This window comes from Lissotriton vulgaris, chromosome 10 (genome assembly GCF_964263255.1).
Source record: "Lissotriton vulgaris chromosome 10, aLisVul1.2, whole genome shotgun sequence".
Taxonomy (NCBI): Eukaryota; Metazoa; Chordata; class Amphibia; order Caudata; family Salamandridae; genus Lissotriton; species Lissotriton vulgaris.
The window spans coordinates 31,379,422-31,404,716 of record NC_141698.1 but is presented as its reverse complement, the minus strand read 5'-3'; the positions used below and the strand labels follow the sequence as shown (position 1 = coordinate 31,404,716).

Genomic DNA, 25,295 nt, shown 5'->3' with positions numbered 1-25,295 from the left:
ATTCACTTAGAACCTGGTGTTTACCAGTCGATCACAAGGGCAGATAAGCCCAGTTAACCCAAAAACCGGCTGTCTCACTGGGAGATGGGGGAAAATAGAGCCTTGCTGACAGGAGGTCTGTCTGCCCAAGCCAAGAGAGTTATGCGTGCTTTGCCTTAAAAATAACCCTGGGCATAGTACTACGCTATGCTCACGGAGTTTGTGCTACTATGCGCTACGTGAATTGCATGTAGCACTGTGCAAAAACTTGTCGCGTAGCGGGCATTTTTTGCTTGCTCGCGGTCCTCAACGTCAAGTTGGCGACCGCAAGCAAGCAAAATCAACATCCCAGCGAGACTTTTTCCTCATTTGCGATCAGCAACATCAAGTCGCCGATCGCGAGCGTGGAAAATAAACCTCCCGGTGAGATTCTCAATGCGGGGATGTCACGTTTCTCATTGCGAGTGGTCGCGTATGCTCGCGAGGAGAAACTACCAGTCCGCGTTGAGAAAGCTGCCGCTCGAGTACAAATCTACTCGAGCGGCAGAAACGACCTTTTGCACTGTGCAAGTTGCCTTTTGCAATGATTGCACAGTGCGGACAAGCATCCGGCACTGTGTAATCAGTGCTAACAGCATTTTCCCTATCGCACTACGCAGTTCGCGTAACTACGCATAGCTCGCGTAGTGCAAAGTGCACTTTGTGTAGCTACGCGTAGCGCTACTACACAACTACGCCCAGGGTTACTTAAAAACCTAAAATTGACATGAACTGATATTTCTATAACAAAAACACATTTGCCCCTAGTAAATATACTTTAGAGGCAAAGAACCAGACGGCCAATAAAATGTATTCAAAGGAGAACTCATTGTCCCCAAAGGAGTCCATGGGAGTGTCATAACCATAGGATGCCCGGTGACAGAAGAAAAGAGTGGCAGAATCATCGAAGCCCTCGGTGACAGAGAGTGCCAGAACCATAGCAGCCTCCGTAATAGAAGCATAGAGTGCCATAACCACAGAAGGCTTGGTGAGAGAAGCAGTTAGTGCCTGAACTAGAGAAAGCTTGGTGAGAGCATCAGGAATCCAGAACCATACAAGCTCGGTGACAGATGCAGAGAGTGCCACAACCAGAGATGGGTCAGTCACAGAAGCAGAGAGTGCCAGAACCAGAGAAGGCTCCATCACAAAATAAGAGAGTGCTAGAACAATAGACAGCTCGATAACAGAAGCAGAGAGTGCCAGAACCATAGAAGGCTCGGTGCCAGAAGCAGGAAGTGCCATTAGCATGGAAGACTTGGTGACAGCTGGAGAGAGTGCCAGAACGACAGAAGGCCCAGTGAGAGACACAGAGACATCTAGAACCAATGAAAGCTCTGTCATGGAAGCAGAGAGTATATGGCAGCAGAGGACAGGGTTTTAGGTGTGAGGGAAATACTGGGCGCACTGCTTGGGTTGACGCACAGGAGAATGCGGTAAGGCAGAAGGTGCATGCAGGTGAGGGGCAAGTCCCTGAAACCCCTCCAAGTGTGCCTGGAGGACACACTATATACAATAGAAACAAAACCTGTTGCACACTAAAAATAAAGTTTAAAGCAATAAACAGATGTCTCAATGGACATAAAGTTCATATGTTATAGGCGAAGGATTGGATCATCAGTGTTTCAGATTTTCTTTTATTGATCCCAGAGAGCCAGCCGACACGTGTTTCGTCGCAAGAAAAACACACTTTTCCGCGACTCCTCAGGGCTGTAGGTTAGAGAATTATAACTACAGGTCGCGGTGCCGGTGATAATTCCGACCCGGCTCCGCTCAGGACCGGGTTGACAGTATCAGTAGGGTAATGATTTGTTGTTTCAATTGAGGTATTCTCACATTAGGAACCAGAACGCAAACCTGAACGGCACCACCGCCAAACAACTCCCCGCATTACGGGGATTCTTCTTTTCCATTACGAAAATCACCATACTACCCTCATCCTAAATACGAGGATTTTGACAGTCTCCTAAACCCTGAGGCTTCATAAAACCCAGCATTACTACTGAGTAGAGAATCTCCACTACTAATGTGAGAATACCTCAATTGAAACAACGAATCATTACCCTACTGATACTGTCAACCCGGTCCTGAGCGGAGCCGGGTCGGAATTATCACCGGCACCGCGACCTGTAGTTATAATTCTCTAACCTACAGCCCTGAGGAGTCGCGGAAAAGTGTGTTTTTCTTGCGAGGAAATACGTGTCGGCTGGCTCTCTGGGATCAATAAAAGAAAATCTGAAACACTGATGATCCAATCCTTCGCCTATAACATATGAACTTTATGTCCAATGAGACATCTGTTTATTGCTTTAAACTTTATTTTTAGTGTGCAACAGGTTTTGTTTCTATGGAAGCAGAGAGTGCCAGAACCACAGAATGCTTCGTAATCTAAGCAGAGTGCCATAACCTTAGGAGACTAGGTATTAGAAGCAGGGAGTGCCACATCCTTAGAAGGCCCAGTGACAGAGACGGCTCCATCATAGAAGCAGGTAATCCAGAACCAGAGAAGGGTCAGTCATAGAAGCAGGGAGTGCCAGAACCAGAGAAGGGTCAGTAATAGAAGCAGGGAGTGCCAGAACCAGAGAAGGGTCAGTAATATAAGCAGGGAGTGCCAGAACCATAGATGGGTCTGTCATAGAAGCAGAGAATGCCAGAGAAGAGTCAGTCATAGAAGCAGAGAGTGCCAGTACCAGAGAAGGCTCGGTGCCAGGAGCAGAGAGTGCCAGAACCATCGAATTCTCTGTGCCAGAAGCAGAGAGTGACAGAACCATCGATGGCCCGGTGGTAAAAACAGAGAATGCTAGAACCAGAGAAGGGTCAGTCATAGAAGCAGGGAGTGCCAGAACCAGAGAAGGGTTAGTCATAGAAGCAGAGAGTGCCAGAACCAGAGAAGGGTCAGTCATAGAAGCAGGGAGTGCCAGAACCAGAGAAGGGTTAGTCATAGAAGCAGAGAGTGCCATAACCCACAACGGCCCGTTGCCAGAAGCAGAGTGCGCCAGAACCATCGACGGCTCAGTGGTAAAAGCAGAGAGTGCCAGAACCAGAAAAGGCTCCATCATGGAAGCAGAGATTACCAGAACCAGCGAAGGCTCCGTCATAGAAGCAGGCAGTGCCAGAACCAGAGAATGGTTAGTCATAGAAGTAGGGAGTGCCAAAACCATCGAAGGCTCGGTGCCAGAAGCAGAGAGTGCCAGAACCATCAACAGCCCGGTGGTAAAGGAAGAGAGTGCCAGAACCATCGACGGCCCAGTGGTAAAGGAAGAGAGTGCGCCAGAACCATCGACGGCCTAGGGGTAAAAACCGAGAGTGCCAGAACCAGGAAAGGCTCCATCATAGAAGCAGATAGGGCCAGAACCAGAGAAGTGTCAGTCATAGAAGAAGAGAGTGCCAGAACCAGAGAAGGGTCCGTCATAGAAGCAGAGAGTGTCAGAACCATCAACGGCCCAGTGGTAAAAGCAGGGATTGCCAGAACTACAGAAGGCCTGGTGTCAGAAGCAGAGAGTGCTAAAACCATCGAGGGCCCAGTGGTAAAAACAGAGAGTTCCAGAACCAGAAAAGGCTCCATCATGGAAGCAAAGATTGCCAGATTCAGAGAAGGGTCCGTCATAGAAGCAGGAAGTACCAGAACCAACGAAGACTCAGTGACAGAAGCAAAGAGTTTCAGATATGAAACCCTGCTGTACTGGATGCCAATAAAGCTGAGCACGATATGGCGATATTAGAGAGAATTGTGAAAAAGTTAAAAGCATGCTGCAGTGCTGTGTGCAACTGGAAGCTGTTTCACAATGTCTACCTCAATATCTTACTAAATATAACCACCGTGTTTCCAAACAGTTTCTCACAGCAGTGACAGGCTAGGGGAGTGCTGGTTTATGCAGCAGGAGACAGAAAGTGTGTTGCCACTGTAGAAATCCGCCCCAGAGCGAGAGAGTTAGATTAGCATGCTGCCAACATGGTGCCAGGCCTGCATCAACCATCCTATGGAGGGTGGGCAAAGACTCACATCTGTACATAGTGCAAGATGGGAGGGGGCGCTGATATGCCTTGGATTGATTTTTCACAACATAATTTTATTGTTGACAACCAAAACAAGGTTGATGCCTCAATGGGCATCAGCAATGGGCAGATAAGGTGACATATATTGATATCGACATTTTCAATAATATTATGATGTCGTTCATACAAAGAATAAGTTGCGAAATAACACTCTAGAAAAAAAGTAACAGTGCCACATAATAGCTGTCTGAAAAGAAAAAACATCCCGTAGATAGGGAGAGTTCTAGCCACCCATAACCACAACCAGCATGCGTGCTATGTGAGTCCCAGTCCAGTATACTGAGTACTCATATCAGTTGTTCTCCAGTAATAGATGGGGAAGAAGGAGGTTCCAGATACAGCCCTCTATAATCTGCTTACCTTTCCCAAATGTTAAAATGTTTCTGAGGGCATCCTCTCGCTCCAAAGACCAGGATTTCTAGACCCATGCAAAAGTCCAAGCCCTTCTTCCAGACCCCAACCAGCGGTGGGGATTCATCCTTCCAGGCCCGGACGATGTCTCTTTTAGCCAACATGAGGCCAAAGAACAACAGGAGACACTTGTACCTGTTTGGATTTATTTTTTAATACAGTTTTATGTCCCTTAACAACAGCTGTGTGTACCTTGATGAATCACAACATTTCCACAAACATGTTTAAAGCAACAATGCCTGCAAACAGGAATATACTCATACACAGTAATAAAACAGGGCAAACTTCAAAGAGAGAGGACGTAGCAAGTGTCTTGCAACTGATTCAAAGCAAAATACACTTGTTCAGAGATATAGCAGGAGGAACATGTATGTAAATTGGCAGAAAGAATACAGAAGAGGTGGTGCTGATTTAAATCAGGGGGTCTGGACAGAACATGGTACCAAGTCTCAGGAGACACTTGGAAACTCTTTGCAAAAAAGAAGCTCTTCGCAGTATCACGCTACTCTGGAACCCAAAAGGATTAGTGGTGGATTAGTATCGGGAGATGTGAGTATAGTATTAGATGGAGAACTTATGAACTCATCTTTCAGCAGCAGGGTGGAGGCACGGCCTAGGGGAGTTATAGTAGTGTAAGAGAAAGAGTGTGCCAGGGTGGGGGAGGGTGATTGAGCTGAACATTATCAAGGAGAGTCCAACAGTGTAGCCCACCATTCTTTGTTACCACCCAACTCTAAATCTTGATCCAAGTGGGGTCTCTATTGCTATAACCAGCAAACAAAGGGTAGGTCCACCTGGACCTGAAGGTCATTATTTGGCGCAATATTTCAAAAACTTTTTACCTTTTAAGAAAGAAACAGCTGGACACCCTGCAGAATCCACTGGATAGAGGTATTATCTTAAAAGCTGGTTTACTGCAACTTCAGATCCAGTATCGCCAGGCTGTAAAAAAACAACACACTATTAGTTGGGTCCTCAATACAGGAGAAATCTAACACATTTCACCAGCAAGAATCACCTTACATCACCTGCTGAAATATTCAGCCTTGTATGCTGTGCTAAGGAGTGTATAATACATGGGAGCCTGCATTCTCTGTGTAAAAACCCATCTCTACTTTCCTTATTACATGGGACTTGTTACACACCCTAGTCGCCTGTATAAATAAATGATGCATCCAAATGATGTATCTGCTAAACTATAATAACATGTTACAGTTGAGTTCTGACATCCCATTAGTGATGTAAAATGTGAGGCCATAAGCAGTGTATTGCGGAGGCATAAGTTATAGTTAGCTTAAGTAAATGTAACTGCTTTTCTATGTTTTTGTGGGTGTAAAGTCTGAACCTAACTATAACGTCCCAGTAACCTTCGTTTTTTTTCAGTGATTATATATATATATATATATATATATATATTATATATATATCCTGAAACACCTCCTGTATCTTTACAAAGAGCGCGCACACGAAGACTGAAGTATTCCTTAATTCCCTTCTCTTTAATGCGTTGAGCCCCCCACCACGCAGCAGTTAAAAGGACACCCATAGACGCGTTTCGGCTGTCACACAGCCTTTCTCAATCTGAATAACACTGATTGAAAGGCGCCTTTTAAAATCCCACACACTAATAAACATAGAAAATAACACTTTTTCTCATAGGCAGGAACCAAAATCACAGATGCATTATGTTCACGTGAAAATTTTGTGCACATTAAAAGCAGCAAAATAGCAACACGATTAATATGGGCACTGCCAATTAATATTGGTAAACTTTTGTGCTGCTGCTGCCTGAAAACACTGTTAATCAATTCAGTGAATCCCACATTGTGAACGGTTTCAAAATCATTGTAATATAGCAAATAGAATTGTGCTGGTATTATATAAACTAGTACCAAAAAAGAGCTGGCTCTAATCAGTAAGGCTGAGCACTTAGGACAACATAACAGAAGGATGTGCCAACACTGATATAGCAATTTCAAACATTAAATGGCTTCCAGAAAAGACAAACTATTCTCAACTGGGATTTGCTAATTAATAGCTATTTATTCCATATCAATGAAAAAATGCAACATATGATTTATTTCAATCACATTATTATAGACATATAAAAAGTGAATTGGACACAGCACGATAAAAATACATACACACTTTCACTAGTCAGACATATCACAGTCATTCAACTCATATACATGCATTCATACGCGATACTAAACACAACCTGGATTGACAAATGTGCCAGTGTGAAGAGAAAAAAGAAGAACGGAACTGCTCTCTTAATCAAACTGAAAATTACAAAACAGTCTCTAAAGAAGAGTACACTTCAAAAGATCACTAGCAATGATAATTATTAATAGACATTTCATCAAAGTTGTGTACTCAAAACCTTTTGAATTCTTTTTATTGTTTGGTTACTCAAAACCATTACATTAAAACAAAATACAAGGTTACAAAGTTACAAAAGTTAAAACCAAGGGAGTTTGTGCCGCCCAGGGGGCTGGGGTTACGATGAGTAAAGTTCATATTAAGGCATGGGTCTGCAAAGTCTCTATAAGGGCAGGCCCTCCGAGGCCATCAGCAGGGATCGTGTCTGGTAAATGAACTTTCCGAAGGAGGCCATGTGCTTTACTGTTGTCAAGGTATAAAGATAGATGGTCGCCTCCTTTGCGGTGCGGATTCCTGATTGTCTTAGAATTGGCCTGAGATAGAGACTGCGGGCCATGCGCAGGGCCAGGCAGCAGAATAGTAGGTGAGCCAATGACTCACGTTTGTACCTGCAGAGCCTGCATTCCCGGACTCCTGAGCCGGCCGTGCCGAAGGCATATAGTTCTTTAAGAGGCAGCGGGTGTAGTCTGTAGGCTAAGATCTTATGAAGGGCTGCGCGGCCCACGTCCTGCTTGAGATGGTGTTTGGGATTTTGCAGGATATGTGGTAAGCACAAGGACTCGTGAAGGTCTTTTTTTGCCAAGGACTCCAGGTCCAGTTCTTGTGACCGCGCACACACTTGTTTTTTGATGGAGTGTTTGATGGCGGTATAGCTGACATGTTCGAGATTCCAAGACTCGATGGCGAGATTAAGATGGTCCTTCGCCGCCTTGAGAGTGGCCAACCAGGGATTCCCTGGTTCTCTGAAGATACAATTCAGCGTTGCCTTAAGTGTGTTCTCCTTGGCCGTCGTTGTTAGAAAGTAGTATTTGCTTAGGGCGGCCATCTCTTCCAAGTATTGCTGGTTAAGTGAGAACTCCAAGCGGACGAGAGTGGGAACGGGGTAAAGGTGCATTTAAAAAATAAAACAAATATATATATATATATATATATATATATATATATATATATATATATATATATATATATATATATATATATATATATATATATATATATATTACCTACTGGCGGTCGCCAGTAGGTAGTTATAGTTAGGATTTTTTTCAATGTTAAATCTCAAAATTCTATTTGGAATAACTTTGGCGCCGGTTGACGAATCTGCCTGAAAATTTCCTGAAAATTGCCTCGCGGCGCCCCGGTCCTTCCCTGAAAGTTTGGGGGGGGATTCGTCAAGCGGGGGCCGTGATAAAAGGGGGGTCCCAAAACGCGTTTTCTCCATGTTAATTTCCATAGGGCGGGCGATTTCCCTTTTAGCCCGAACGGCTGAATGGATTTACACCAAACTTGGCAAAATTGTAGGGACTGGTAGCCCGATGTGCCTTTGCTATGTCTCAAGATATGTGCTCCAGTGGATTTTGAGTAATTTAGGTTCCAAAAAATATATATATCTATAGGCGCGCCCCGGTACGCGCACCGGGGAGCGCACTGGGCGCGCCACGCGACTTGCGCGCAGAAAGCTGATTGGCTCTTGGGTGTCTGTAAACATTCTAAACAGTCTGGAGCGGCCGCCATCTTGTGTCTCGGTAAAATCGAGACACAAGAGGTGGCAAAAACAAAGGGGCAAATGACCATAAGGGGGCAGAGTAGACCCCCTCCGACCCCCTAGGTTTGATGTGGGGGCTAAAATAGGGTCCTGCGGAGCATTTAAAAAAAAAATTTGCGCGGGGTGAGCGCCCGGTACACGCACCGGGAAGCGCACCGGGGAGCGAAGCACGGCGAAAATCCAGGACCATATTTATGAAGGCCTTGTGCTGCCAGTTTTGCGCCGCCTGTGCGTCACTTTTTGTGACGCACCAGCGGTGTAAAAAAATGCGCCTTGTTACGCTATATTTAAAAAGTGACGCATCTACCTAGATGCGTCACTTTTTGAATATAGCGTCACTTTTATGTTTACAGATATGTCAGAAATACTGACGTATCTGTAACTTCTTGCGACATGATTCCTCATACATTAAATATGACACATCTGGAGTGTCGTAAGGAGTGCGCACAGAAAAGTGACGCATCGCACCAGCGGTGTAAAAAAATGCGCCTCGTTGCGCTATATTTAAAAAGTGACGCATCTAGGTAGATGGGTCACTTTTTAAAACCCTGCGCCACATTATATCTGCGTCAGGTATAATGTATGCAGAGGGGGCGTTCCCCCGCAAAAAGCTTGGTAATAGCGACGCAGTGAAATATATGAGATTTCACTGCGTCACTTTTAGGATGCTGTTGCGTCAAAATCTTGCGCCTGCCTCACAGCAGGTGTAAGACTGACGCAAAACCTTTCACATGGTGCTTTCCCCATGTGAAAGGAAGCATTACTGGAGTTGCGTCACTTTTGTGACGCACTCCAGCAATGCGTCACTTTTGTGTTTACAGATACGTCAGAAATACGGACGTATCTGTAACTCCTTGCGACATGATTCCTCATACATTAAATATGACACATCTGGAATGTCGTAAGGAGTGCGCACAGAAAAGTGACGCATCGCACCAGCGGTATAAAAAAATGCGCCTCGTTGCGCTATATTTAAAAAGTGACGCATCTAGGTAGATGGGTCACTTTTTAAAATCCTGCGCCACATTATATCTGCGTCAGGTATAATGTATGCAGAGGGGGTGTTCCCCCGCAAAAAGCTTTGCAATAGCGACGCAGTGAAATCTATGAGATTTCACTGCGTCACTTTTAGGATGCTGTTGCGTCAAAATCTTGCGCCTGTCTCACAGCAGGTGTAAGACTGACGCAAGACCTTTCACATGGTGCTTTTCCCATGTGAAAGGACGCATTACTGGAGTTGCGTCACTTTTGTGACGCACTCCAGGGATGCGTTACTTTTGTGTTTACAGATACATCAGAAATACTGACGTATCTGTAACTCCTTGCGAATTGATTAGTCATAAATTAAATATGACATATCTGGAATGTCATAAGGAGTGCGCCCAGAAAAGTGATGCATTGCTGTTTTCACGTAGCGATGCGTCACTTTTCAGAAATGAGGCCTCCAGTTTATTCACTGTGTCACCTCTACGACCCTTTCTTGCGTCAATACGTCCCTTTTGCATACATTACACCTGACGTAGGAATAATGTGGCACAGGGGTTTACAAAGTGATGTATTTACCAAGAAACGCCACTTTGTAAATATGAATAAATGAGGTGCATTTTTTATTGGAATGTTGTGTCACAAAAAGTGATGCTTTGGTGGCGTTAAAGTGACGCATGGCTTCATAAATGAGGCCTTCTACCTTCAACTCCAGCAATGCATCTTTTCTTATCCTTCAACACTCCTGTTCTTTTTCAACATTTTCATTGAATATCAACATTCCCCATATTCACTCTTCTTCTTATAACTTTCTTTCCTAACACTCACCTTCTTTCAGTCCTCCTACTTCACTTCTTTTTTCCTCTCATACCTTTCTGTTCTTTCTTACTCATTCTCCTTTCAATTATCAATGCACTCTATTTCACTTACCCTTTTTCATTTTTTAAAGAATATAGCTCTTTGATGAGAATTGGAGGTAGTTCTGAAAAGAACTTTTGGTTTTCTTCTTTTTTCAAAACAGGAACAAAAACAGGGAATGGAAACTGCTCAACAGGAGCAAAATGAAACAAAAAAAAATAGGGGTGGGAAGGGCAGCGATGGTTCTCCAATGCTCGAACCATGAGCTGGACACTTTGCTCCCCAAAGGTGAGGAGTTGATTGCAGTATCTGCATCTGAGGACACCATGGTTAAATGCAGGTTGAATGTTTGGCACCTGCTCCTGTGATTGCCCCCTCCCAGAAGAAGTTGCTCCTCCGGTGGATGTAGAGGCCCCATCCCTGGGAACCTCTTGTGCCAGAGCCCTGACACTTTCCTGGGCAAAATTCTGGGGGTGCTTCCTCTCCACATTCCGGATCATTGTGAAGTTCCCAAAAGAGTACTTTTTCAAAGGGTTTCCTCGTGACAGCTCTTCTTTGCAGATCTTGCACTGCACTTTTGGAGCATTTACCTTTTTTAGTCCAGGTGGGATTATAAAAAATTTCCAAATGAAATGTTCCTTAACTTTTCGTTGAGGAGGCTCTTCATTGATGAATTCATTGGAGTCATCCTCACTGCTGGATTGTCTGGCAGCCATTGAAAAACCAAGAAATATCCTGGAGCAAAAAGGCAGGTCTTTCAGTCACAAAAGTGAAAGAAGAAGTGAAGGAAATGGGTGGGGATTTCATTCTTTGTAAAAAAAACTGTTAGCAACCAATGAAAAGTGTTATTTTGAGGTCACATGACCCGACGCGCTTACACTGCGCGCTCCGGAGCGCTTCCGGGTGCGTTTACGCGGCACGAACGTAGGCGCTTCCGGGGCGCAAACGTGGCCCGAACGTAGGTGCTTCCGGGTGCGTTTACGCGGCGCGAACGTAGGCGCTTCCGAGGGCACTTACGTTGCGTGCCGAAGTGACGTCATCAAACTTTTACGGAAATGCATAATCATTTTCCTTATAAAAAAAACTGATTTTATTTGTATGGTACGTAATGTTTTGCATTCTTATTAACTTTTCATTCATATTTTTTTTCACGAACGAAAGTAGCGCTCTGGGTGCGCTTTCAGGTGAGCTCACCCGTTAGCTTACCGGAAAGCTTACCGGAGAGCTTACCGGAGCGCGCACCCAGAGCGCAAAAGAAAAGAATTATATATATAAAAAAAAAAAGAATACTTACACAAAACAGCAAATTGTAAAAAAAAAAAAAAGGTTAGAAACTCGATATAGAAAGGAATTAGCATTTAAAAAACCTATGAAATTCACTGAAAAAAACAGGTTTCACACCAGTTATAGTTAGGAATTAGCATTTAAAAAACCTAAGAAATTCACTGAAAAAACCATAGGTTTCACACCAGTTATAGTTAGCTGGAAATTTTACTGACATAAAACCATTGAAATTCCCACGTTATAGTTAGTTGGACTCACTATAACTTGCGCATGTAATGCACTGCTGATGACATCACATATTACATCACTCATGACATGGTCAGTTACATCACTCATGACATCACTGATGACACCATCCTTGTGACACAGTGACTGTAGGAGAGTAGGGTCTGCTATCCTATGGTCACCCCAATTTTTGCTTTTTGCTTCACTGGTTTTCGACTTACTGAGGCTGTGGGCCTGCTAATCAGACCCCCAGCCTGCTGTTCTCTCTCTAAATTTATAATACATGTGCTATAGGTACATACCACAATTGGAAATGGACTCCTTGTCAGCCCCTGTACTATGCACTATAGGTGCTCAGGGCATAGGTGCCACCAAGGCCTACCAGGGGCTGAAGCATAGCTTTTGCCACCCCTGGCTGGTTCTTAAATTGACACAACTGACTGATCACTCAGCTGGGGCAAGTGGGTGTAATCACCCCTTGCTTAGATATAGTATACCTATATCTAAACCTATATCTGGACACATATATAGCCTGTAAGCCACTCCTATGGAAGGCCTCATCAATCCTGGAGGCAGAGTGCGTGGTTTTATGTGAGATGGAGCTCTGGCATGAGCTGAGCCTGTCTGCAGCTGTCGGGAACAACTCCCTAAGCTGATCCGGGATAATGCCATACCATATACTCTTAAGCGCCTTATAATCCTCGCTGTTATATAGCAACTTTGGTTTGGCTTTATCAAAACATGTCGTGTAAGGTGTCATACGAATTGGAATACTACCCCCTCACCAGTTCTGGCGACGGGGGTAGCATTCCACCCTTCTAGAGGGATAAGACATGTTACTTTACTGAAACGCGGTTGATTTAAAATGAGCCTCAGATCCACAAAATGGATGCCTCTGCCACAGACACGGTCTGGCCTCCTGCTGCTGACCGAAACTCAGCATATGGTGGCCTGGACAAAGAGTTTCCTGTCGCAGGGCGGTGTCAAACCACCCCAGACAGGAGATAGTGGATTGTAGTAGGGAGGTTTCAAAGAAGCCAGACACTGCCTGGGGAGCACAAGGCTGCCCCTTGCATAATCCGGCCAAACCGGTTCTGGGGCCTCCCAGCCCCTGTCCCAGCGCGGCCTGGATCAAAGGAAAGGGGTGTAACCACCCCCTTCCTGGGTCCCACCCATAGGAGGGGACCTAGCAGGATGTCCAGCCCACCAGATTCGAATAAGAGTGGGAGCAGTGCCAATGCAACTCAGATCATCCTGAAGAAACATAAGAAACGAATTCTGGACCCTTCGACTTTCTACTCGACGTTAGAAGACTGAAGAATCTCCCTTGTGGTCAAGGAGTGACCACCCTGTGCAAACAGGCAACATCCAGCCCTCGACCCTTGCTTTGTTGCAGTTCCCGCCGGAACTCGAGCGACAGATATTGACGAGATCAAGCTTGCCTGCCTTCTCCCTGCCCGATCCACAGTCCCTGCAGAGCTGAGACCAGTGGAGGCGACCGGAAGCGTGGGGCACGCCATCTTGAAAAGGCCACGAGACGCTGACCGTGCAGCCCACGAGTGACCCTCGAAGCTGTACACCGGGGTTTGAGAAGCCCCCACCCCGAGCTCCACTTGCACCAAAGCTCACCCCTCCACACTCGACGAGTGCTGCGTGGGGCCCTTCTGCTTGTGTTGGCTCGACGCGTTGGCCCGGTCACTTGCCAGCTGGCTTGTGGCCCCTGTGCCGACGAAAACTTGAATACGACTCGCTTTTCTGGTTGCTCCAGATCTGCACCAGCTCCTGTGAAAAGGAGCCCCCACTCTGACCCTCCTGGTTCGAGTGATAAGCAATCTCCCGGTTCCGCGTGGATTGCTTTTGCCAAGTGCTGTTTGCTGCAATCTTGAAGCCGACGGTGCTGACGGCGAGAGCCTTCGTGGGACAGATCGTGACCCGCTCCTGGACGTCGCAGATGCCCCAGAGCCCACGTGACAGCGGAGAGAAGCCTATCGACAACCACCTGATTGCGCCCGACATTGCCTGGTTCCGTCCTGGTTCCACCCTGGTCACTGCTGAGTGACCCAGACTCTGTCCCCTCTGCTTTCAGGTACTTTTCTACTTCGATCCACCCTTGGATCGCACCGGACACTTCTGCTTCACATCGCCTGCAGCTGCAACAGCTCCAAGCACCAAGAGCCTGCGTGTCAAAACCCGACGCCACTTCGACCCTGTGCACCCACAGCCTGTGGGTGAGGTAACATTGCAACGCCGGTGTTCCCACACTGGTACACACCTCTAGGGTCTGTGTCTTGAGTTTTGTTCCTCTAGGTTCAGCTGAAGTATCTTTTAACTCACTTTGTGTAACTTTTACGCACCATTGACATTGCATTGGTGCAAGCCGCACTTTCCGTGCTGCACCCGTCTCCTGTGGGCTACTCCCGACTTCAGCATTGCTAGTCCTGGCTGCTCCCAGCGAATCTCTAGGCCCTAGGCCTAACCACTGTTCGATTGGTATCTCTTATACCATTTTTTTAGTATATGGTTTGAGTGGCCACCGGCCCTCATCCAAAATTGTGCAACTTTGTATGTTATACTGTGCTTTTGATTTAACGCTTGTGCCCCTTTCCTCATAAAGAGTACTGGGGAGTAATTTAGAAATAAATACATATATTTTTATAATATATACTTGTGTGGTGTCCATTCATTTGATTACAGGATTGTATGTGGTAAAACAGCTCGCTTAACACGACCTCTTAAGTTAAGCCTTTAAGGCTGCTTAGTCCATGCTACCACTAGGATAGCTTGTCTAACAAGGTTGACTTACAACCTGACATCTTTGGGGTTTGTTTGGACTGATACCAAGTGGTTCCAGAATTGGAAACACTACATATCAGGCCAACTTCTCACATTGGTGTGCAGCGGTGCGGATTTGAGCTTGCTGTTTGTTTTACCATTGCAATCTTTACATCAAATTGAAAGATCACATCAAGTACCTCTAGGTACATATAAATCAAAAGCTTAGCATATTAAGTTCTACTGAACTTAGTAGTTGTAGATTAAAGGGATTAGCACACCCTGACTACAACTCACTAGCAAGGTACAGTAGGAAAACACTCAGTGTAGGTAAGTGCATCACTTACACCTCACTAGCAGTCATGTCTGATACAGGTAGAGCCTCAGGCTCTGCTCCTGTAACAGTTTACCCTATAGGGGCAACATCCAGATATGACAACCTTAGCCACAAAGACCTGAGTGCCTTGTGCACAGCCAGGGGGCTAAAAAAGGGCAGAGGCCCTACCATTCCTTCCCTAATAGCTCTCCTAGAAAATGATGACTTAGATAAGGTGAGTCAGGCTCCCTTAGAATCAGGTGAAGGGATAAACTCCCCTGAGAATGAGGATCTTCCAGATGAAGAAGAAGAGGAGGAGGAAGAGGAAGAGGAAGGCTCAGATGTAGAAGAGCCTGAAGATCAGGATCAGAGGGTGACCCAGGTACAGGTTGCCAGGCTTAACCAGGCCAACCTAGACCTACATGGGAATGGAGAGGGCCAGCACCACTCCAGATCTCATAACCAAATTCTCCCAGGTAACAGGAGGGTGAGATCTCAATCAGGGGATTCTCATCTTTCTAGTGCCTCAAGAGAATCTCAAAGAGGGATGACTCCCTCCCAGAGGAAAGAGCATAGGGCCAGAATGAGGGCTGTCCAACTCCAGATAGAGAGGGAAGGGGTAGCCTTGGCTCAAGCTAAACTTGCTTTAGCAAGAGAAAGAAAATTGTGTGGCTTAGATGCCACTGGTGGCAGCAAAGTTCCTAAAGAAAAAGACAGGGCCTATGACAATAGAAACCTGACAAAAATTGTACCCCCCTACAAGGAAGGGGATGACATCCACAAATGGATGACTGCTCTTGAGAGGGCCTGCATGGTACAGCAGGTCCCTGAGGATCAGTGGGCAGCAATTTTATGGTACTCCTTTTCTGAGAAAGGGAGGGACAGGCTCCTCACTGTTAGACCTGAGGATGCCAAAAACTACTCTGTTCTGAAGAGTGCTCTTATTGAAGGGTTTGGCCTAACCACTGAGCAATACAGGTTGTTGTTCAGAGACACCCAAAAAGCACAGACTCAGGACTGGACTGATTTTGTAGATTGTGCCTCTAAGGCTCTGGAGGGTTGGCTGCAGGGAAGTAAAGTTTCAGACTATACAGGATTGTACAATCTTATGATGAGAGAGCAGATCCTTAATAACTGTCAGAACCAGCTGTTGCATCAATACCTTGTTGACTCTGATTTGACCTCTCCCCAAGAATTGGGAAAGAAGGCAGACAAATGGGTCAGAACAAGGATTAAGCAGAAAAACCAGAACCATGGTGACCAGAAGAAAACAGACCAGAAGGGTGGGAATCAGAAAGATAAAGAAAAGGACCAGAAGTCTTCAGGCCCCCAAACTAGCAATAAGGAGGGGGGTTCCCAAAATGGAAACAAGAAAAAGAAGAATGATGGCCCAAAGAAACCTTGGTGTAATACCTGCAAATCAGTTTCACACTGGGGCAGTGAATGCACTAAGAAAAATCCAGTCCCCACCACTGCAGCTCCTAAAGCACCTGCACCCCCTAGTACAGTTAGCAGTGGTGGTACACAGCCAAAGGGTTTAGTAGGGTTGACCCTGGGTACTGAGGTGGAATCTGGCCTAGTCAGAATCCCCACACAGGCAGTTCTCCTATATGATGTGGACTTACCTTTGCCCACTGCAGTAAGCCCCAGTAACCTGGGCAAATATAGGCAGACTCCCTTAATCAATGAGAAACTGGCTCAGGCCTACAGGGACACTTGTGCCAGTGTCACTATGGTGACACCTGACTTTGTGGACCCTGGTCAGATTGTACTAGGTGAAAGTTACCTAGTGACCAATGCAAGCAACTCCACTACTTCACATAGTGTGGCTGTTGTGAACTTCTCCTGGGGAGGGGTAGATGGCCTAAAGAAAGTTGTTGTGAGTGCAGACCTCCCAGTAGACTGTCTGTTAGGCAATGATCTTGAAAGCTCAGTTTGGTCAGAAGTGGAGTACAGGACTCATGCAGAAATGCTAGGGATTTCAGCTCATGTCCTTGCAGTGACAAGGTCTCAGGCTAAGAAGTGCCTTCCTGAACCAGTGGTGGATCTTGAAACAATAGACCAACCACAACCCAAGAGAAGGAGCAAGAGGGTTAAGGCTGTGCCTTCCCACTTGCCCCAGGTTGAGGATCAAGTTTCACAGGAAACTGATTCTGCAGTCCAAGAGGAGACTGTCTCAGATGAGCTTGAACCTGAACAGGTTGAGTTTCTGGGGACAAGGGGACCCTCAAGGGCAGACCTGGGGCAGGCTCAATTAGATTGCCCTTCCCTTGAACCCCTCAGACAGCAATCTGCTGCTGAGGCTGCAGGGAATGCTCAAGGCACCCATAAAGTGTATTGGGATGAAGGACTCCTTTATTCAGAGGCTAGAGACCCCAAGCCTGGCACAACCAGGAGGTTGGTCATACCTTTGAAGTTTAGGGGTTTCCTTCTTACCTTGGCCCATGATATTCCCCTTGCAGGACACTTAGGCCAGAATAAGACTTGGGACAGGCTTGTTCCACACTTTCACTGGCCTCACATGTCAGAAAATGTCAAGGAGTTTTGTCGCTCCTGTGTCACTTGCCAAGCCAGTGGTAAGTCAGGTGGCACAACAAAGGCCCCCCTGATACCACTAGCTGTGGTGGGGGTACCCTTTGAAAGAGTTGGAATAGACATTGTGGGTCCCATGGATCCTCCAACAGCATCTGGGCACAGATTTATACTGGTGGTAGTGGATCATGCCACCAGGTACCCAGAGGCAATTCCCCTGAGGACCACCACAGCTCCTGTGGTGGCAAAAGCCCTCATTGCAGTTTTCTCAAGAGTGGGCTTTCCAAAGGAGGTTCTTTAAGACAGAGGTACCAACTTTATGTCTGGATACTTAAAAGCAATGTGGAAAGAGTGTGGAGTAAACTACAAGTTTACCACACCCTACCATCCACAGTGCAATGGGCTTGTGGAAAGGTTCAACAAGACCCTAAAGGGAATGATAAAAGGTTTACCAGAGAAGCTTAGGCGGAAATGGGACATCCTTTTACCCTGCTTGCTCTTTGCTTACAGAGAGGTCCCACAGAAGGGGGTTGGCTACAGCCCTTTTGAACTTTTGTTTGGCCACCCTGTAAGAGGTCCATTGAGTTTGGTGAAGGAAGGATGGGAGTTACCTCTCAAAAAGCCTAAACTAGACATTGTGGACTATGTACTTGGTCTCCGCTCCAGGATGGCTGAATACATGGAGAGAGCATCCAAAAACCTTGAGGCAAGTCAAGAATTACAGAAAGCGTGGCATGACCAAAATGCTGTTCTGGTTGAGTACCAGCCAGGGCAGAAGGTGTGGGTGTTGGACCCAGTGGGGCCAGCAGCTCTCCAGGACCAATGGACTGGACCCTACCCTATCATTGAAAAGAAGGGAGAAGTCACCTACTTGGTTGACTTTGGCACCCCTAGGAGCCCCCACAGGGTGCTCCATGTGAACAGATTGAAAGCATTTGTTGACAGGGAGGACATGAGTCTCCTCATGGCCACAGATGGGGAACAGGAGGAAGAGAGTGACCCTCTCCCAGACCTGCTTTCCCAGAACCCTGATGATGGTTCAGTTGATGGAGTAGCCTTGGCAGGCAGCCTCACTGAGCAGCAACAGGTGGACTGCAGACAGGTGTTGCAGGCCCACAGACATATGTTTTCTCTCACACCCAGCCAGACTAATTGGTGCACCCATGAGGTGGACACTGGTGACAGTCTGCCTGTGAAGAATAAGATCTACAGGCAACCTGACCATGTCAGGGATTGTATAAAGGCTGAGGTGCAAAAGATGTTGGAGCTTGGAGTGATTGAGCCATCAGAGAGCCCCTGGGCTAGCCCAGTGGTCCTTGTGCCAAAACCTCATACCAAAGATGGGAAGAGAGAAATGAGGTTTTGTGTGGACTACAGAGGTCTCAATGCTGTCACTAGGACAGATGCTCATCCCATTCCAAGAGCAGATGAGCTCATTGATAAATTGGCTTCTGCCAAGTTTCTGAGCACATTTGATTTGACAGCTGGCTACTGGCAAATCAGACTAGCTGAAGAGTCAAAAGCCAAAACAGCATTCTCTACCCCTAGTGGACATTATCAATTTGTGGTAATGCCCTTTGGTTTGAAGAATGCACCTGCCACCTTCCAAAGGTTGGTGAATCAAGTCCTTGCTGGGTTGGATGACTTTTGTGCAGCATATCTAGATGATATTGCTGTCTTTAGCTCCACCTGGGAGGATCACCTGATCCACCTGAAGAAGGTTCTGGAGGCCCTGCAAAAGGCAGGCCTGACTATCAAGGCTACTAAGTGCCAGATAGGGCAGAGCAAGGTTGTGTACTTGGGCCACCTAGTAGGTGGGGGTCAAGTTCAACCACTGGAGAGCAAGATCCAGACCATACAGGACTGGGCTCCTCCAACTACCCAGACACAAGTCAGAGCCTTCTTGGGCCTGACTGGGTATTACAGAAAATTTGTAAAGAACTATGGGTCCATTGTGACACCATTGAATGACTTGACATCCAAGAAGATGCCCAAAAAGGTTCAGTGGACAGTTAGCTGTCAAAAGGCATTTGATGACCTGAAGAAGGCCATGTGCTCTGCACCTATCCTGAAGAGTCCTGACTACTCCAAACAGTTCATTGTACAGACAGATGCTTCTGAGTTGGGGGTGGGAGCTGTGCTTTCACAACTTAATCAAGATGGTCAAGACCAGCCCATTGCTTTTATTAGCAGAAGGCTGACCCCCAGGGAGAAACGTTGGTCAGCTATTGAGAGGGAGGCCTTTGCTGTGGTTTGGGCCCTGAAGAAGTTGAGGCCATACTTGTTTGGTACTCACTTCCTAATTCAGACAGACCATAAGCCCCTCTTGTGGCTAAATCAGATGAAGGGTGAAAATCCCAAACTGCTCAGGTGGTCCATTTCCCTACAGGGGATGGACTTTACAGTGGAGCACCGCCCAGGGACTGACCATGGTAATGCAGATGGTCTCTCCAGGTACTTCCACTTAGAACATGAAGACTTATCTGGTCAAGGTTAAGTTTAATGTCCCTGCGTTTGGGGGGGGGGGGGGTTGTGTAGGAGAGTAGGGTCTGCTATCCTATGGTCACCCCAATTTTTGCTTTTTGCTTCACTGGTTTTCGACTTACTGAGGCTGTGGGCCTGCTAATCAGACCCCCAGCCTGCTGTTCTCTCTCTAAATTTATAATACATGTGCTATAGGTACGTACCACAATTGGAAATGGACTCCTTGTCAGCCCCTGTACTATGCACTATAGGTGCTCAGGGCATAGGTGCCACCAAGGCCTACCAGGGGCTGAAGCATAGCTTTTGCCACCCCTGGCTGGTTCTTAAATTGACACAACTGGCTGATCACTCAGCTGGGGCAAGTGGGTGTAATCACCCCTTGCTTAGATATAGTATACCTATATCTAAACCTATATCTGGACACATATATAGCCTGTAAGCCACTCCTATGGAAGGCCTCATCAATCCTGGAGGCAGAGTGCGTGGTTTTATGTGAGATGGAGCTCTGGCATGAGCTGAGCCTGTCTGCAGCTGTCGGGAACAACTCCCTAAGCTGATCCGGGATAATGCCATACCATATACTCTTAAGCGCCTTATAATCCTCGCTGTTATATAGCAACTTTGGTTTGGCTTTATCAAAACATATCGTGTAAGGTGTCATACGAATTGGAATACTACCCCCTCGCCAGTTCTGGCGACAGGGGTAGCATTCCACCCTTCTAGAGGGATAAGACATGTTACTTTACTGAAACGCGGTTGATTTAAAATGAGCCTCAGATCCACAAAATGGATGCCTCTGCCACAGACACGGGTCTGGCCTCCTGCTGCTGACCGGAACTCAGCATATGGTGGCCTGGACAAAGAGTTTCCTGTCGCAGGGCGGTGTCAAACCACCCCAGACAGGAGATAGTGGATTGTAGTAGGGAGGTTTCAAAGAAACCAGACACTGCCTGGGGAGCACAAGGCTGCCCCTTGCATAATCCGGCCAAACCGGTTCTGGGGCCTCCCAGCCCCTGTCCCAGCGCGGCCTGGATCAAAGGAAAGGGGTGTAACCACCCCCTTCCTGGGTCCCACCCATAGGAGGGGACCTAGCAGGATGTCCAGCCCACCAGATTCGAATAAGAGTGGGAGCAGTGCCAATGCAACTCAGATCATCTTGAAGAAACATAAGAAACGAATTCTGGACCCTTCGACTTTCTACTCGACGTTAGAAGACTGAAGAATCTCCCTTGTGGTCAAGGAGTGACCACCCTGTGCAAACAGGCAACATCCAGCCCTCGACCCTTGCTTTGTTTCAGTTCCCGCCGGAACTCGAGCGACAGAGATCGACGAGATCAAGCTTGCCTGCCTTCTCCCTGCCCGATCCACAGTCCCTGCAGAGCTGAGACCAGTGGAGGCGACCGGAAGCGTGGGGCACGCCATCTTGAAAAGGCCACGAGACGCTGACCGTGCAGCCCACGAGTGACCCTCGAAGCTGTACACCGGGGTTTGAGAAGCCCCCACCCGAGCTCCACTTGCACCGAAGCTCACCCCTCCACACTCGACGAGTGCTGCGTGGGGCCCTTCTGCTTGTGTTGGCTCGACGCGTTGGCCCGGTCACTTGCCAGCTGGCTTGTGGCCCCTGTGCCGACGAAAACTTGAATACGACTCGCTTTTCTGGTTGCTCCAGATCTGCACCAGCTACTGTGAAAAGGAGCCCCCACTCTGACCCTCCTGGTTCGAGTGATAAGCAATCTCCCGGTTCCGCGTGGATTGCTTTTGCTAAGTGCTGTTTGCTGCAATCTTGAAGCCGACGGTGCTGACGGCGAGAGCCTTCGTGGGACAGATCGTGACCCGCTCCTGGACGTCGCAGATGCCCCAGAGCCCACGTGACAGCGGAGAGAACCCTATCGACAACCACCTGATTGCGCCCGACATTGCCTGGTTCCGTCCTGGTTCCACCCTGGTCACTGCTGAGTGACCCAGACTCTGTCCCCTCTGCTTTCAGGTACTTTTCTACTTCGATCCACCCTTGGATCGCACCGGACACTTCTGCTTCACATCGCCTGCAGCTGCAACAGCTCCAAGCACCAAGAGCCTGCGTGTCAAAACCCGACGCCACTTCGACCCTGTGCACCCACGGCCTGTGGGTGAGGTAACATTGCAACGCCGGTGTTCCCACACTGGTACACACCTCTAGGGTCTGTGTCTTGAGTTTTGTTCCTCTAGGTTCAGCGGAAGTATCTTTTAACTCACTTTGTGTAACTTTTACGCACCATTGACATTGCATTGGTGCAAGCCGCACTTTCCGTGCTGCACCCGTCTCCTGTGGGCTACTCCCGACTTCAGCATTGCTAGTCCTGACTGCTCCCCGCGAATCTCTAGGCCCTAGGCCTAACCACTGTTCGATTGGTATCTTTTATACCATTTTTTTAGTATATGGTTTGAGTGGCCACCGGCCCTCATCCAAAATTGTGCAACTTTGTATGTTATACTGTGCTTTTGATTTAACGCTTGTGCCCCTTTCCTCATAAAGAGTACTGGGGAGTAATTTAGAAATAAATACATATATTTTTATAATATATACTTGTGTGGTGTCCTTTCATTTGATTACAGGATTGTATGTGGTAAAACAGCTCGCTTAACACGACCTCTTAAGTTAAGCCTTTAAGGCTGCTTAGTCCATGCTACCACTAGGATAGCTTGTCTAACAAGGTTGACTTACAACCTGACATCTTTGGGGTTTGTTTGGACTGATACCAAGTGGTTCCAGAATTGGAAACACTACATATCAGGCCAACTTCTCACAGTGACTGATCTCCTTTCACTGTAAAGTAACCCTTGAAACACATATTCAAAAATAGAAACTAACATTTTCAAAAAAGTGGATATACCCATACCAGTTACAACAACCAATTCAGTAATTTCACCATCTATGTACACATTCACACATTCACCAACAGTTTTATATAGTCACTCATACATATACTCACTCATCATATGTAGTGATACACCTATTCATCCTGTTACACACCGACAGTCATCAAAAAGTTACTCACACATATACTCACATATGCAAATAAACTAATAAACATCCATTTATTTGCATATACAGATATACACACACTACCACCTTACTTCTAAGGAAACTTACACATATGTACTCTTTTAAACAATCACTTATAAAAACACATACTTATTTAAACAGGAACTTTTACAATCTCTCACTTTCATTTATACTGACTTATATACATCAATACTCACATATACTAGATTAAAATATATCTTGTTACTGATAAACACACTAGTGAGATAGGCATTCAATCACTAACACACACATATACACACTCATCCACTCATACAGTCCTGCACATATGCTGTTTTCAAAAAACATACAAACAGTGAGTCAGTCATTGATGCATCTATGTGCTAAGTAACACCCCCACCAAACCATACAGACACTCATACTGATACTAAAAAAAACATCTAATAACCCATATACACATACATGTAGCTACTCAGCAACCCATACAGCCACTTATACACAAAACGAAACACTGATACATATATTTACATTTTTAAACATTATTCGCTAATATATGTATTCACTGAGATACACTTAATAAGCCAGTTAACCAATCAATTTAAAAAAAAATCCATTTAGACACTTATTTAAACATTTATTCTTCAATCAACTTTTACATATACATATATAAAACATATTTATTTTTCAGAAAGACACACATTCACTGGATGGTGTCATCAGTGATGTCATGAGTGATGTAACTGACCATGTCATGAGTGATGTAATATGTGATGTCATCAGCAGTGCATTACACGCGCAAGTTATAGTGAGTCCAACTAACTATAACGTGGGAATTTCAATGGTTTTATGTCAGTAAAATTTCCAGCTAACTATAACTGGTGTGAAACCTATGGTTTTTTCAGTGAATTTCTCAGGTTTTTTAAATGCTAATTCCGAACTATAACTGGTGTGAAACCTCTGGTTTTTTCAGTGAATATATATATATATATATCCACGCTCTGTCTCCACTGTCCCAAACGGAGCACTCTTGGGCGGTGCCGTATGCGGCCATGGAAAGCCGCTCCAAATACACGCTCAAATTTTGCACGATCTATACAAAACTCGCACTTACGGGGGGACACAATCATAGAAATCTTTAATGCAATACAAACAGACGCGTTTCGGCATCAAGCCTTCCTCTGTGTTCGTCGCACCTTGGATTTAGAGCATTGATAAAGTTTTTCTTCACAACCCCAACGCAGTTCTTTTGCTCTTCTTTTATTGAACTTCATCTGTGTTAAAAACAATTAAACAGACATATTGTCTGAAGAGGAATTTAAATTGCAAAACCCATACAGTGGTATAAAGATCAAAGAAGCAGCATGATGGGAGACAGTGTTCGTCTCCGATTTAGAGGCTAGTTTAATTCTTATTGGTGCTAAGGATACTCGTTCGCAATGGCAACAGAGTATCCTTTTCACCAACAATGCGATCTGTCCGCCAAATTTAAATGACTTTCTCCCTACCATGATTAGTCCCCTCAGATGGCCCTGCGGACTAAGGGTACAGGACTCTGCCCCACTTTTGTACCAAACAGAAAAATGCATTGACAGGAACTGCTGTGACGGCGGTTCGAGGCAATGCTTTATAAATGGCCGCCAGCATAACAGTAATTTTAAATCTGGTAGGCGATCTCTCCACCAGGGCGAGGAAGCAATTTACTCCGTTGACCTGGCAGAACATCAGGTCATCTGCCAATATATAAATGAGGTCTTTAGTCCTGCCAGGAGCTGCATGATGTACCCAGAAGCTGTGGGATTTAGGGAACACTTCTGGAATCCAATAATGCACAGCTCCGACAGGATTACTGAGGTAGAGCACCACCAGCAATAACTAGCGAGATAAATACTACACTGCTAAACACAGCTACCGATGCACTTTTGATCATATTTAAAATATAATATTAACCCCACCCGAGCAGTAAACCCATCTATCTGCCTACCTTCCTATTAATGCCTTTGAGCTTCAGACACCCTAAAAGCACGGGGATCTCCCTTTCTACACTGACCAGGGCCGGACTGGGAACCGAAACCGGCCCTGGCATAGTGCTCGGCCGGCCTCCCCCTCCCCCCCAGGGGGGGGATTGGGGTGCGACCGTGCTCTTTGCCAGGGCCGGGTTTCCGCCGATTTTGTTACAGGGCCGTTTTTGCAGCTAAGCTGCAAAAAACGGCCCTGTAGCAAAATCGGCCCCCTAGGGCCCAAAACCGGCCCCCACCCATGCGGCCGACCGGGGGATTGCCCGGTGCCCGCAACGGCCAGTCCGGGCCTGACACTGACACATTTATACTTTAACCAAGTATGTTTGTTCTAGTGAATGTATGACGTTACAACGCAGTCTTTACACTGCAATACGTTTACAACGCAAG

At 46.3% G+C, this 25,295-nt stretch overlaps 1 protein-coding gene across 2 annotated transcripts in view; it reads right to left on the bottom strand.

Moving 5' to 3' along the window:
- Positions 1–25,295, bottom strand: part of SLC38A5 (solute carrier family 38 member 5) — a 418,440-nt gene that overhangs the window by 266,760 nt on the left and 126,385 nt on the right. For both annotated transcript variants that reach the window (XM_086940341.1, XM_086940342.1), the window contains exon 3: positions 5,325–5,424. The gene's annotated coding sequence lies outside the window, so the exon portion shown is untranslated. The remainder of the gene's footprint in view (positions 1–5,324; positions 5,425–25,295) is intronic.